Source organism: Sphaeramia orbicularis, chromosome 14 (genome assembly GCF_902148855.1).
Source record: "Sphaeramia orbicularis chromosome 14, fSphaOr1.1, whole genome shotgun sequence".
In the NCBI taxonomy this organism is placed as follows: domain Eukaryota; kingdom Metazoa; phylum Chordata; class Actinopteri; order Kurtiformes; family Apogonidae; genus Sphaeramia; species Sphaeramia orbicularis.
The window spans coordinates 7939242-7949796 of NC_043970.1; positions in this window are offsets into that span (position 1 = coordinate 7939242).

Here is a 10555-nt window from a genome sequence, read left to right on the forward strand (position 1 = left end):
GCTTTGGGCTCCAGGTTCCGGGCTCAAGGCTCTAGGCTCTAGGCTCTAGGCTCTAGGCTCTAGGCTCTAGGCTCTAGGCTCCATGCTCCATGCTTTATTCTCCATGCTCAATGCTCCGGGCTTGGGGTCAGTTAAGGGCTCCAGGCTCCAAGCTCCAGGCTCTGGCCTCCAGGCTACGGGCTAAAGGTTCTTGGCTCCCGGCTCCGGGCTCCATTCTCCGGGCTCCAGGCTCTGCGCTTCATTCTCCGATTTCATGAATCCGAGCTAGGGTTTAAGTTCCAGGCTCTGGGCTCAGGTGTCAAGCCTCCAGTCTCAATGCTTCAGATTCCGGGCTCCCTGCTCAAGGCTCATGGCTCTGCGCTCAAGGCTCCGGGCTTCGGGCTTTGGGCTTTAGGGCAGTTCCATTCTCTGGGTACCAGGCTTCAGGCTCCAGGCTTCAGGCTCTGGGTCAGTTCCAGGTTCCGGGCTCAAGGCTCCGGGCTCCAGGCTCAGGGTTCTGGGCACCAGGCTCAAGGTTCAAGACACCACGCTCCAGGATCCAGGATTGGGGTCAGTTCAAGGCTCTGGGCTCAAGGCTCTGGGATCAGGGTCAGTTTTTATATCCGGGATCCAGTTTTAAGGCTCCAGGCTCCAGGCTCAAGGCTCAAGGCTCAAGGCTCAAGGCTCCAGGCTCCAGGGTCTTGGTCAGTTGCAGACTCTGTTCTCCAGGCTACCGGCTCCAGACTCCTGGCTTGGGATCAGTTTCAGGCTCCGGGCTAACGGATCCAGTCTCCGCGCTCCAGGCTCCTGGTTCCAGGCACAGGGCTCCGGGCTTGGGGTCAGTTCCATGCTCCAGGCTCAAGCCTCTAGGCTCGGGGTTAGTTTCAGGCACTGCGCATCAGGTTCCAGGCTTCATGCCCCAAACACCAGGTCAAGGCTCCAGGTTCCTTGCTCAGTTAAAATTCCAGGCTTTGGGCTCTTGGATCCAGGGTCAGGGCTCAAGGCACAGTATCAGTTCCGGGATTTGGGCTCCATGTTCCGCGCTCCATTCTCCGGTTTCAAGAATCCAGGCTAGGGTTAAGTTCTAGGCTCCCGGCTAAGGGCTCAAGTCTCCAGGCTTCTGATTCCGGGATCCCTGCTCAAGGCTCATGGCTCCGCGCTTAAGGCTCCGGGCTCAGGGCGTCGGGCTTTTGGGAAGTTCCATTCTCCGGGTACCAGGCTTCAGGCTCCAGACTTCAGGCTCTGGGTCAGTTCCAGGCTCCAGGCTATAGGCTCCGGGCTCCAGACTCCAGGTTCCGGGTACCAGGCTCCAGGCTCCAGGTTCCTGACACCATGCTCCCGGATCCGGGATCGGGGTCAGTTCAAGGCTCTGGGGTCAAGGCTCATGGATCAGGGTCAGTTTGTGGCTCCGGGCTCCAGTTTGAAGGCTCAAGGCTCTTTGATCCTTCCTCCGGGCTCAAGATTTTAGGCTCCATATTTTGGGCACAGTTCCAGGCTACAGGTTCTACGCTCCAAGTTTGTGACAATGCGTTCCAGGCAAATGGCACCTGGCTCCAGGCTCCAGGCTCTGGTATCCAGATTCCATCCTTGGGGTCAGTTCCATGCTCCGGGCTAAAGACTCTGGGCTTAAGGCTCAGGGTCAGTTCATGGCTCCAGTCACCAGGCTCTAGACTCCAGGCTCAAGGGTCCTTGCTTCATGCTCTGGGCTCCAGGCTGTAGGTTCGAGGGTCGGGGTCAGTTCCAGGCTCATGGCTCCATGCTTCTGGCTCTGGGCTCAAAGCTCTGAGCTCAGTGTCAGTTCCAGGCTCCTCTCTCCCCCCTCAAGGCTCTTGGCATGGGGTCAGTTCCAAGATCTGGTCTCAAACTTTAATGCTCCACTTTTCGTTCTCGTGGTAAGTTCCAGGCTTCAGGCTCCACAGACCAGGTTTTTTTCTACGCGTTACAGGCTAAAGGCTCCAACCACCAGGCTCCAGGCTGGAGGCTCCAAGCTCAGGGCTCCAGGCTCAGGGTAAGTGGCATGCTCCAGGGTAAAGGCTCCAAGCTCAAGGCTCGGGGTCAATTCCAGGCTGAAATCACCGGGCTCCGGGCTCCGGGCTCCGGGCTTCGGGCTTCGGGCTCCAGGCACCAGGCTCCAGGCTCCAGGCTCAAAGCTCACGGCTCAATTCTCCGAGTTCCAGGCTCCAGGTTCGGGGTCAGTTCCAGTCTCCGGGCTCAAGGCTCCAGGTACAGGGTTATATCCAGGCTCCTGGCTCAAGATTCCAGGCTCAAGGCTCTGGACTCTGGGTCAGTTCAAGGCTTTGGGCTCCCGGCTCCAGGCTCACTGCTCCATTCTCTGGACTCCATGCTTCAAGGTTCTTTCCTCGGGGTCAGTTCCAGGCTCCGCGCTCCACGCTCCATGTTCAGGGCTCCGGGCTCAGGGTCATTTCTTTGCTCATGGCTCCAAGGTCCGGACTTAAGGTCAGTTCCAAGCTCTATGCTCCAGGCTCCAAGCTCACGGCTCCATGCTACGGGCTCCAGGCTTGGGGAAAGTTCAGGGTTCGGGCTCCAGGTTAAGGGATCGAGGCTAAATGTTCATGGTCAGTTCAAGACTCCGGGTTCTTTTCTCTGGGCTCGGGGTCAATTCGAGTATCTTGGTTCCGGGCTCCAGTCTTTAAGGTCTGGGCTCTAGATTCCACGCACTAGGCTCCAGGCTCCAGGCTCCAGGCTCAAGGCTCCAGGCTCCAGGCTCCAGGCTCCAGGCTCCAGGCTTTAGGCTCCAGGGCTCCGGGCTCTGGGCTCTTGGCATGGGGTCAGTTCCAAGTTCCGGTCTCCAGGTTTTTGGCTCCACTTTCCGGGCTTGGGGTCAATTCCCATCTAAACGCTCCATAGTCCAAGTACGATTCTATGTGTTCCAGGCTCAAGACTCCAGAAACAAGGCTCCAGGCTAAAGGCTCCATGCTCCAGGCTCCAGGCTCCAGGTTCCAGGTTCCTGCTCCAGGGTCAAAGTTCCAGGCTCCAGGATGCAGCCTCCAGCCTCCCGGCTCAAAGCTCAGGCTCCAGGGTCGGAGTCAGTTCCAGGCTCCGGGCTCAATGCTCCGGGGTCAGGGCTCCAGACTTACTCCAGGCTCCAGGCTCAAGGCTCCAGCCTCCAGGCTCCAGGGAAGAGGCTCCAGGCTCCATGCTCCCGGCTTAAGGCTCGTGGTGCCAGGCTCCGGGCTGCGTGCTGCGTGCTCAAGGCTCAAGGCTGCGGGCTGTGGGCTCCAGGCTCAAGACTAAAGGCTCCAGGCTCCAGGCTCCAGGCTCCAGGCTCCAGGCTCCAGGCTCCATGCTCTAGGCTCCGGGTATGGAGTCAGTTCCAGTCTCCCGGCTTCAGGTGCAAGGCTTCTAATTCGGGGTAAGTTCCATGCTCCAGGCTCAGAGCTCAAGGCTTTGGGTCAGTTCAAGGCTCAAGTCACCGGGCTCTAGGCTCCAAGCTCCATGCTCCAGGCACGGGGTAAGTTCCAGCGTATGTGCACCAGGGTCCAGGCTCAAGGTTCTGTGCTCGGGGACGGTTCCAGGCTCCAGGCACGGGCTCTAAGCTCAACGCTAAAAGCTCCGCGCTCCAGGCTTCAGGCTTCAGGCACGGGGTCTTTTCCAGGTTCCGGACTCCAGGCTCAAATCTCCGTGCTAACGGCTCTAGGCTCATGGCTTCATGCTTCGGGCTCTAGGCTCGGGGTCAGTTCCAGGCTCTGTGCTCATGGTCAGCTCCAACGTCCTGGTTCATGGCTCAAGGCACGGGGTCAGTTTCAGGATCTGGTCTCAGACCTCCAGTCCTAAAGCTCGTGGCTCTAAGCTCCGCACTGCAGGCTCCGCCCTCCAGACTCAAGGCTCCATGTTATTTTTAAGTTGCAGGCTCCATTCTCCAGGTTTCCAGCTCCAGACTCTGGGTTCGGGTTCAGTTCCAGGCTCGAAGCTCCTGGCTCTTGCCTCCGGTCTCTGGACTCCGGGCTCCGGCATCCGGGCTACGGAATCCGGCCTCCGGTCTCCATGTTTGGGGTCATTTCCAGGCTTACGGTCTCAATACTTTGGTCTCGTGTTCAGTTCCAGGCTAAAGGCTCCGGACTCCTAGAGCTTGGTTAAAGGTTACAGGCTCACCACAATGCTCAGACTTCTCGGGTTTCCTTGTTTTCTGAGTAGAATAGGAAAAAATGTCATTTTTGAGCGTTTCAGACGATGAGAAGCTGTTTTTGTCACTTCACGACAAGTATTTTTTTGTCTCAAGGAAAACTTTATGAACTAAGACTCGAACAAAAAGGCCATAAAACACATATTTCTGACTTGTTTTTAGTTTTTTTCAGGTTTTTCTGACTATATAGGTAAAAATGTCTTTTTTTAGCTTTTCAGACGAAAAGAAGCGTTTTTGGTCACTTTGAGACAGAGATTTTTTTTTTTAAAGAAGAACTTCATGATTAGAGAATACTTTTACAAAACAGCCATAAAACACTTATTTTTGACTTGTTTTTAGTGTTTTCCTTCTTTTCTGAGTAGAAGAGGTAAAAATGTCATTTTTGAGCGTCTCAGACGATAAGAAGCTGTTTTGGTCACTTTGAGACAACGATGTGTGTTTTTTCAAGCAGAACTTCATGATTTGAGAAGACTTTTAAGAAACAGCCATTAAAAACTTATTTCTGTCTTGTTTTTAGTGTTTTCATGCTTTTCTGAGTAGAAGAGGCAAAAATGTCATTTTTGAGCGTTTCAGACGAAAAGAAGCTTTTTTGGTCACGTTGAGACAAGAATGATTTTTTCTCAAGCAAATCTTCATGAACTGACAAGACTTAACCAAAATTCCATTAAACACTTGCTTCTGACTTGTTTTTAGTGTTTTCATGCTTTTCTGAGTAGAAGAGGTAAAAATGTAATTTTTGAGCGTTTCAGACGATAAGAAGCTGTTTTGGTCACTTTGAGAGAAAATATGTTTTTTTCAAGAAGAACTTCATGATTTGAGAAGACTGTGACCAAACTTCCATTAAACACTTTTTTCCGACTTGTTTTCGTGTTTTCATGGTTTTCTGAGTACAAGAGGCAGAAATGTCATTTTTGAGCGTTTCAGACGAAAAGAAGCTGTTTTTTTTCACTTTGAGACAACGATGTTTTTTTTCAAGCAGAACTTCATGATTTGAGAAGACTTTTAAGATATAGCCGTTAAACACTTTTTTATTATTTGTTTTTTGTGTTTTCATGGTTTTCTGAGTAGAAGAGGAAAATATGTAAGTTTTCAGCGTTTCACGCGATAAGAAGCTTTTTTAGTCACTTTTGGTCAAAGATGGTTTTTTTCTCAAGCAAAACTTCATAACGTGACAAGACTTTGACCAAACAGCTGTTAAACACTTTTTTCTTACTTGTTTTTTGTGTTTTCATGCTTTTCTGAGTAGAAGAGGGAAAAAATGTCATTTTTGAGCGTTTCAGACGAAAAGAAGCTTTTTTTTGTCACGTTGAGACAAGGATGTTTTTTTCTCAAGCAAAACTTCATGAACTGATAAGACTTTGACAAAACAGCCTTAAAATACCAATTTCTAACATGTTTTTTTAGTGTTTTCATGCTTTTCTGAGTAGAAGAGGAAGAAAATGTCATTTTTGAGCGTTTCAGAAGATAAGAAGCAGTTTTTTTTTTTTTAACTTTGAGACAAGGATGTTTTTTTTCTAAAAGCATAACGTCATGAACTGATAAGACTCGAACAAAAGCACATATTTCTGACCACTTTTTTCTGACTATTTTTTTTTTCATTTTTCTACCTTTCTGAGTAGAAGAGGCAGAAATGTCATTTTTGAGCGTTTCACGCGATAAAAAGCTTTTTTGTCACTTTGAGACAAGGACGTTTTTTCAAGACCTTTCAAGACTTGGATAAAATAGCCATAAAACACTTATGTTTGACTTGTTTTTTAGTGTTTTCATGCTTTTCTGACTGTATTGGTCGCGTTTCACGCAAGAAGAAGCTGATTTGGTTACTTTTGAGACAGGCATGTTTTGTCTCAAGCAGAACGTAAAGCTTCACACTTCGTTCTTGCATTTCTCAAACAAGCACCGTGGAGATGGGATGCTGCCTCGCATTGCAGCCACACTCTATTGGAAGAACTCTGTCCATGGTCCTGATTCTTTGTCTTTCTTTCTCTCTTGCTCTCTCTCTCCCTCTTTCCTCCAACCCCCTTAAAGCTGCACACTGGCGTGCATGGACGAAGAAGAGCACTGGGAAATGTCGCACTGACCCTTGTCAGGGTTCGACCAGTATGGCTGGTGAACGGTGTGGACTCTGTCTTTTTTCCAGCCCGTGTGGGACATTGTTATTTTTCCAGAGACAGAACATCGGTTAGCCTAACCCCTTTTTAAAGCTCCGGTTCGTTTCTCATCTGGAGCTGGATAACGAAAAAACATGAACCGTATGTTGAACGTTGTTTTTCTTTTTTTCCAGATATAACCCCTGTAAGACTAACACATTTTTTTTTCTTTTTTTTTTAAACCTTCGGGGCTTCTCCTCAACTTTAGCCCGAAACCTAACCTTGTTCCAGGTCTGAATCTTTTCCCCTCTCTCCCCCTCTCTTCTCTCCAGCCCCCTAAAAGAAGCTCACTGAGTTGTGGAACTTTTTCAAACCCCCCCAGTGGGGACGGAATGCTACCCTACATCAGAGCCTCACACTCGGGGACGAACTCTCGCCCTTTTCCTGGTTCTTCTTTTCCCCTTCCCTCCCCCTTTTTCTTCCAGCCACCTTGAAGCTGCACATTGGCATTCGCTGAGGAGGAGGAACGCCGGGAAATGTCGAGCTGACCCGGGTCAGGATTAGGCCGGGACGGCCGGCGGACTGTGTGGACTCTGTCTTTTTTCCAGGCCTGTGTGGGACTTTGCTATTTTTACAGGCCTGTGTGGGAATCTTTTATGTTTTTTCAAAGACAGAACGCCGGTTTGCTGATCCACTTTTTAACCTCCGCTGCTTTTGTCATCTGGAGCTGGATAACGATAAAACTCGAACCGTTTGTGGGACTTTGTTTTTTTTTTTTTTTCCAGACAGAATCCCTGTAAGCCTTACCCCTTTTTGACCTCTGGTGCTTTTCTCACGTGGAGCTTTATAACGTAAAACTCAAACCGTCTGTGGCCATTTTTCAGAACTCTTCTCCTCCTTGCCCTGGTCTTTCTCTTTTTTTCTGTCTCTCTCCCACTCTTTCCTCCAGCCACCTTAAAGCTGCACACTGAGTTCTGGCATTTTTCAAACCGTCCCGTGGAGACGGAATATGCCCCACATTGCAGCCACACAGTGGGGGCTGAACTCTGGCCCTCCTTACCTTTCTTCGGTGTGACTCGAGCTTCTACAAACTGATTGCACTTGCTGTATTTATCTTATTTTAAATGTATTGTAATGGTATTTTGTTGTGTTTTAATGATATTTGAATTGTATTTTATTTGTACTGTTTATTTATGCTTTGCACTTTAAAGAACTTTTTGACTGTGTCTGTGAAAAGTGCTCTATCAATGAAATTTATTGACTATTTTGCCTACTTGCTGTCTGACTCTTCCCCCACTCTCTCTCTCCCCCTTTCTTCATCAGCCACCTTAAAGCTTCCCACTGGGAATGAAAATCACATCCTCTGGCCCGGTTTAGGTTAGGGCTGAGGCCAGGGAAGGGCTGGGGTTTGGACTCCGGGCTCGGGCTACGTTCCAGGGTTCAGAATAGGGCTTAGGCCAGGGCCAGGTTTGGGGCTCCGGGCTCGTGCTTAGTTCCAGGGTTCAGGTAAGGTCTGAGGCTAGGGTCAGGGTTAGGGCTCCGAGCTCAGGCTCAGTTACAGGCTGCGGTCTCTGGGGTCTAGGCTCCGGGATCCAGGCTACAGGCTCCGCGCTCCAGGCCCAAGGTTACAGGCTCCAGACTCCAGGATTTGGGTCAGTTCAAGGCTCCGAGCTCAAGGCTCCAGACTCCAGGCTCCCGTGTCAGGGTCATTTCCATGCTCTGGGCTCCAGGCTCAAGGCTCAAATCTCTGGGGTCGGGGTCAGTTCCAAACTCTGGGCACCGGGCTGCAAGCTCCAGATTCAAGACTCCATGCTCCACTTTCCGGGGCCGGGCTCCAGGCTCCATGCTCCGAGCTCCGGGATCCCAGCTCCGTGCTCCGGGCTCCAGGCTCCGGGCTCCGGGCTCCGGGCTCCGGGCTCCGGGCTCCAGGCTTCAGGCTTCAAGCTCTAGGATCAAGGTTAGTTTAAGGCTCCGGGCTCAAGGTTTCTTTCTCAGGTTCAGTTCCAGGCTTCATACTCCATGCTCCGTGCTCAAGGCTCGGGGTCACTTCCAGGCTCTGGGGTCCAGCCTCCTACATCAAGGCTCCGCACTCAAGGATCCGGGCTCCAGGCTCAAGGCACGGGGTCATTTCTAGGCTCCGGTCTCCAAGGTCCGGACATGTGGTAAGTTTCAGGCTCCTTGCTCCCCCCTCAAGGCTCCAGGCTCCAGGTTCCAGGCTCCAGGCTCCAGGCTCCAGGCTCCAGGCACCAGGCACCAGGCTCCAGGCTCCAGGCTCAAGGCTCTAGGCCCCAAGCTCCATGCTCAAGGCCAGGCTTTAGGCTCCTGGCTCGAGGCTCCGGGCATTGGGTAGGTTCAAAGTTCTGGGAATCAGGCTTCAGGCTTCAGGCTTCAGGTTTGGAGTAAGTTCCAGGTTCTGGGTTCCACGCCTTGGGCTCAAGACTCCGGGCACGGGGCTATTTCCAGTTTCAGGGCTCCAAACTTTGGGCTTTGGGTCTTCTTCCAGGCTCCAGGCTCCATGCTCCCGGCTCAAAGATCATGGCTCCAGGTTCTGGATCAGTTCCAGGCTCTTGGTTCCAGGCCCCAGGTTCCAGGGTCAGGGTAAGTTCCAAGCTAAAAGCTCCGGGCTCAAGGCTCCGCAATCAAGGATCCAGGCTCTCGGCTTGGGTTCAGTTCCACTCTCGAGGTTCCAGGCTCCGGCCTCAAGGCTCCAGGATTTGGGTTCGGGTCAGTTCAAGTTTCCTGTCTCCAGGCTCCATGATCCAGGCTTTGGGCTGGGTGTCTTCTTCAGTGCTCCAGGCTCCAGGCTCCAGGCTCCAGGCTCCAGGCTCCTGGCTCCTTGCTCCTGGTTCCAGGCTTGTGATCAGTTCGATTCTCTGGGCTCTAGGCTCTAGGGTCCGGGTTCGGCATCAATTCCAGACTCTGGGCTCAAGGTTCCAGGTTCAAGGTTCCAGGTTCCAGGCTCCATGCGCCTCGATCCAGTATCTGGGCTCGGGATTCGGGGTCAGTTCCATCCTCCAGTTTCCAGGATCCAGTCTTCTGTTCACTTCAAGGCTCCAGGCTCCAGGCTCCAATTTCCAGACTCCAGGCTCCAGGCTCAAGTCTCCAGGCTCGAGGCTCCAGGCTCAAGGCTCAAGGCTCCGGGCATGGAGTCAGTTCCAAGTTCTGGTCTCCCAGCTGTCAGGCGCCAGGCTTCTGGTTCGGGGTAAGTTCCATGCTTGGGGTTCCACACCCGTGGCCCCAGGCTCCAGGCACTGGGTATTTTCCAGGCTCTGTGCTCCAGGCTTTGGGCTCGGGGCCTTCGTCCAGGCTCTAGGCTCAAGGGCTTCGGGCTTTAGGGCAGTTCCATTCTCCGGGTACCAGGCTTCAGGCTCCAGACTTCAGGCTCTGGGTCAGTTCCAGGTTTCGGGCTCAAGGCTCAGGGCTCCAGGCTCAGGGTTCCAGGCACCAGGGTCCAGGTTCAAGACACCACGCTCCAGGATCCATGAGGGTCAGTTCAAGGCTCTGGGCTCAAGGCTCTGGCATCAGGGTCAGTTTTATTCTCCGGGCTCCAGTTTTCAGGCTCCAGGCTCCAGGCTCAAGGCTCCAGGCTCAAGCTCTAGGGTCTTGGTCAGTTGCAGACTCTTTTCTCCAGGCTACCGGCTCCAGACTCCTGGCTTGGGATCAGTTTCAGGCTCCGGGCTAAAGGATCCAGGCTCCGCGCTCCAGGCTCCTGGTTCCAGGAAATGGGCTCCGGGCTTGGAGTCAGTTTCATGCTCCAGGCTCCAGGCTCCAGGCTCAAGGCTCCAGGCTCAGTGTCAGTTCCAGGATTTGGGCTCCATGTTCCGCGCTCCATTCTCTGGTTTAAAGAATCCGGGCTAGGGTTTCGTTCTAGGCTCCCGGTTAAGGGCCCAAGTCTCCATTCTCCAGGCATCAGATTCCGGGTTCCCTGCTCAAGGCTCATGGCTCCGCGCTCAAGGCTCCGGGCTCCAGGCATCGGGCTTTTGGGCAGTTCCAATCTCCGGGTACCAGGCCTCAGGCTCCAGGCTTCAGGCTCTGGGTCAGTTCCAGGCTCCAGGTTCCAGACACTGCACTCCAGAATCAGGGATTGGGGTCAGTTCGAGGCTCCAGGCTCAAGGCTCTTGGATCAGGGCCAGTTTGTGGCTCCGCACTCTAGTTTTCAGGCTCCAGGCTCCAGGCTCTGCGTTCCTTCCCCCGGGATCCAGGCTTTGGGCTCAGAGTATGCTCGTGGCTCCAGGCTCCAGGTTTTTGGCTCCATATTTCGGGTAATGTTCCAGGCTACAGGTTCTATGGTCTAAGTTTGTGACTACACCTTCAAGGCTAATGGCACCTTGCTCGAGACTCAATG